This window comes from Adiantum capillus-veneris, chromosome 30, assembly GCF_014529385.1.
Source record: "Adiantum capillus-veneris isolate H3 chromosome 30, ASM1452938v2, whole genome shotgun sequence".
NCBI classification, from domain to species: Eukaryota; Viridiplantae; Streptophyta; class Polypodiopsida; order Polypodiales; family Pteridaceae; genus Adiantum; species Adiantum capillus-veneris.
The window spans coordinates 106,866,849-106,871,870 of record NC_140960.1 but is presented as its reverse complement, the minus strand read 5'-3'; positions in this window follow the sequence as shown (position 1 = coordinate 106,871,870).

Genomic DNA, 5,022 nt, shown 5'->3' with positions numbered 1-5,022 from the left:
CAACTGCTCTATGGGGATTTCTTTTATTGATTGGCAATGATCCAAGATTCTTTTTTTCATAAAAATATGAGTCAAGTTAAGAACTGTGTGTTTGTTTAAAGTGACATGGATAACAACTGGGATGCCCATCATCACCTGCGTACAGTCACGTGCTAACGAACTGTTTTCTTGTGGCTATGGGTGCAGCTCATACTTTGAGAGCTTAGGAGAGTTTAGGAGCACTAAGTGCTCGTCTTTGTATCATTGTATTGTCGATGAGTGCAAAGGACTAACCAATGAATATTAAGTCATAGGGGGACTCATCTCTAAGCCAAATGAATATTATAAAAGCACCTCTAAATTTGTCCTAGGCTTTTAGAGACTTTATATGTAAATAATCTCTCTTAGTCAATCCCACTGTGTTGTGTATATTTTTGTCATTTGTGTAAGGATGTGGTTGTGTAATTTCAATATTCAACAATAGTATACATCTATGAACAAGAAGCTTTTTGGTATCAGACATGTAGTAGTGTTAGTGTGTATACGCGCTTCACCAGGGGCACTTTTCTCCCACTGGGTTTTTCCCCTTGGACATCTGGTGTGAAAGGACACCTTATCTCTTAGGGTTTCATATAAGCTTTGTAGCTCTGAGTTTGTATACACATTATTATTATTCCAATACAGAGAGAGAGACTACAGAGATCTCGTACACAAGCTCTGTGTCTTCTCCTTCTCCATCTTCTTCCTACTCTGAGTTGTTGTTTTCCTTCTGTTTCCTGTTTCATCATCTTCAACAATTGGTATCAGAGCAAGGTGATTTCCAGAGCCTCTACTTGCGTTTTCGCGTCCGCGCGCGCAATCGCAGTTTTCAGGCAGTTTTCGGAAAATTTGTTCGTGGGAGCATCCTCGACGTTTCGGGAGTATTCTGACCAGGCGACCTGGGGTTTTACCCCCCTTTCGAAGCCGTTCGAGCCCTCAGAATTTCGTTCTGAGCAGCGTAGCAGAAGTTACTTTTCCGAGGCGTTTAGATCAAGAGGGTGTGCTTTTTGACAGATTTTCTTCAAGTAAACAGTTCTTTTGGGAAGCAGCTTGTCTTAGCTTTGTGCTGAGATTTTGTGTAGAGTTTTGCTTGGATTGGAGAGGAGATTTGTGAATCTCTTGGAGGTTCTTTTGCTCTCTTGTGTGCATCTACAGTATGGCTCAATCTACGGAGAAAGAGATTTTTGGTGCGTTTACATCCGAAGACAAATTGGATGGTACCAACTATTCTCTTTGGTCTTTTATGGCCAAAAATGTTTTGGTTGGTAAAGGATTGTGGGATTATGTATCTGGAGATGAAGTTCGTCCAGGTAGCATTGCACCTGCCACGCCTGGTCGTGGTGCAGCTGTTGGTGCAGGACCCTCACAAGTCACTCCAGAGCAAAAGAGATGGGATACTAAAGATGCACAGGCTATGGCTGTGATTGCCTTAACCATAAAGAGGACAATCACACCACATATCAGATCTTGCAGAACTTCTGAGGATGCTTGGAACACTCTGCAAGCTATGTTTGGAGGAAGAAACGCTGCCAGAATAGAGTTTTTGAAGAAACAACTTGACAAAATACAGATGGACGAAGGTGACGATATTGTCGAGCATCTTACAAAAATCAGAGATCTTAAAGAGCAATTGCTTAGCATTGATGAAGTGATTCCAGAGAAGGACTTGGTTTCCAAAACACTCAATTCACTACCACCATCTTATTTGACTTTTCAGACTTCTTTGACTCTGTCTTTGCGAGCTAATCCTGACCCTCTTCATTTTGAAGAGTTAGTGGCTTTGCTATTGCAGGAGGATCAATCACGTAAGAACAAGTCTTTACAGGTGGATGGTATGGATCATGCTCTTGTTGTACAGAACAAAAACAGGGGTAAAGAGAGTGCTCATCACTCCAAGTCTAGTGCAGGACAATCTTCAGAGAAGTCTAAAGGTGATTCCGACAAGTCCAAGAAGAAAGGTAAATGTCACTACTGCAAGAAACCTGGTCACTACATTAGTGAGTGTAAAAAGCGAATTGCTAAAGAAAAGAAGAAAGAGTCAAGTTTGGTTGTTTCAGCTTCTGGTGATTCTTCTACAGCTAAAGAAGAGTCTGCAAACTTTGTGCAGGATTCTTATGCTTTTGTAGTATGTTCAAATTTTTCTGCTTACAGTGTTGACAAGACACAAATGATTTGGTACTTTGATAGTGGTGCATCCAGGCATATTACTTCAAGGAAGGATTTGTTTTGTTCATTGGATGCAGCTCCAGCAGGAAAGAAGGTGACATGTGCAAATAATGCTTCTTATCCAATCAAAGGCGTTGGTAAGATTTTGATTACCATTTCAGATGGTTCAGATTTATGCTTGCCAGATGTCTTATATGTTCCAGGGATCAAGAAGAATTTGTTGTCTGTATCCTCTCTTGCAAAAAATGGTCTTCGGGTCATTTTTGAGGATGACAGATGTGTTGTACGAGATCGAGAGAATGGTTATTCTCTTATCACTACAGGTACGCTGGAAAATGGACTATTTGTGCTAGATCGTTATGAAAAGCAGATTCAGGTATGTATTGCAGAAACAAAGACTCAGGCCATGCAGGATGCTGAGTTGTGGCATGCTAGATTTGGGCATGTTGGTTATGGCAGTTTGATGACTTTACAACGTCATAATATGGTGCATGATTTGTCTTTATTGGAGATGCCACCAAGACATGTATGTGAAGGTTGCGTTCTTGGAAAGATGCACAGATTTGCATTTTCGCAGGATGGTTCAGTTAGAGCGACACGAAAGTTGCAGCTTGTACACAGTGATGTATGTGGTCCTATGAGGACGCCATCTATAGGAAACAGCCTTTATTTTGTGACCTTCATTGATGACTTTTCCAGGTTTTGTTGGGTGTATCCACTCAAAGCAAAGTCAGATGTGTTTGCAGTTTTTCAACATTATGTCGCCATGGTTGAAAATGAAACAGGTTGCAAAGTACAGACTCTTCGTACCGATCGAGGAGGTGAATACATGTCAGGTGCATTTAAGGATTTTTTGGGAAAGAAAGGCATTAAACACCAATGCACTATGCCATACACACCACAACAGAATGGTGTTGCAGAAAGGAAGAACAGGTCTTTAATGGAGACGGCTAGATGTATGCTCAAGGCTAAGAGTTTGCCTCATAAGCTATGGATGGAGGCAGTTGCTTGTGCAGCACATGTTTTGAACAGGTGTCCTACTCGTGCCTTGAAGACCATTACTGCATATGAAGCTTGGTATGACAAAAAACCTTCAGTCAGTTATCTTCGTGTTTTTGGTTGTCTTGCTTATGCTCACATCCCTCAGCAGTTACGTGGAAAGCTTGATGATAAGGCAATCAAATGTATATTTGTGGGGTACAGTAGTGGAAGTAAAGGTTATAGACTTTACAATCCTGCTACAAACAAGATTTTTGAAAGTCGCGATGTAATTTTTGCAGAAACTACTGCTCAACCTATGGTTGCTTTTGATGTACCTCATATGCAGACACATGATGTATTTGAAGATTTGCTTCCTTCTTTTGTGGAGAATCAAGAATCACAACAGGTTGATAATCTTGATCAATCTTTTGATCAGCATGTGACACCTCATGATGTAGAGGAAATTGTGCGTGAAGAGCAAGAAGTTCTCAGGGAAGAAAGAACCTTGCCTAAATGGGTTCAGAAAACTTTGCAGGATAGCAAGTTGGATGCACCGTTGCCACGAAAAACACGTGCTGGTACTACTTTTGGCAGAGAGCAAGTAGATTTGGCTTGCTTTAGCACTCTTTGTGATGCAGATGAGCCTGATTCATTTGAACAAGCTTTAGAGTGTGTTCAGTGGAAAGATGCTATGCAGCAAGAAATTGATTCTATTCATAAGAATCATACATGGGATCTAGTGGACTTGCCTACAGGTAAAAAGCCTATTGGTACAAAGTGGGTTTTTAAGGTAAAAAGGAAACAAGATGGTACTGTTGACAGGTACAAAGCAAGGCTTGTGGCAAAAGGCTATGCGCAACAGAAAGGCATAGATTATGATGAAACCTTTGCTCCTACTTCTCGTGCGTCCACAGTTAGATCACTAGTTGCAATTGCTGCTCATCATGGTTGAAAAGTGCATCAGTTGGATATCAAAACTGCTTTTTTGAATGGTGATTTGCAGGAAGAAGTTTATGTAAGTCAACCAAGTGGTTTTGTTGTAAAAGGTCAAGAGCAAAAGGTATGTAGATTGCGTAAAGCTTTGTATGGTCTCAAACAGGCTCCAAGAGCATGGTATGAGAAGATACATACTTATTTGATTGGCCAGGGATTTTAGAATAGTCCAACAGAAAGTACTTTGTATGTCAAAAAGAGAGATGGAGTTCTCATTATGCTAACACTTTATGTGGATGATATGCTTCTTACAGGCAATAGTGCAGATGAAATTGAAGCGTTTAAAGATGCTTTGAGAAAAACCTTTGAGATGTCTGATCTTGGTTTGCTACATTATTACTTGGGTATTCAGTTTGTGCAATCAGAAGATGGCATATACATGTTGCAGGCAAAATATTTGCATAAAATTTTGGACAAGTTTGGTATGCAAAATTGTAAGCCAATCTCTACACCCGTAGAAACTGGATCAAAGTTGAGCATGCACGATGCTGGAGAACCTTTTGATGTACATACTTATGCAGCAGCGGTTGGTTGCTTGATATATTTGGCAGGCAACACTCGTCCAGACATTCAATTTGGGGTTTCACAAGCAAGCAGATTTATGCACAGCCCAGGTATGCATCATTGGCAGGCTGTGAAGCGCATACTTGGTTACCTTTCAGGTACCCCTAATCTTGCCATGTTCTTTCCAAGGGGGGATATGTATGGAAAGCACAATTCTATGCAGCTTCTTGGTTACAGCGATTCAGATTGGGCTGGTGATTTTGACACACGACATTCCACAAGTGGCAATTGTTTTTTCTTGGGAAATGCATGTATATCTTGGCTAAGCAAGAAGCAACCCACAGTGGCTACATCAACTTG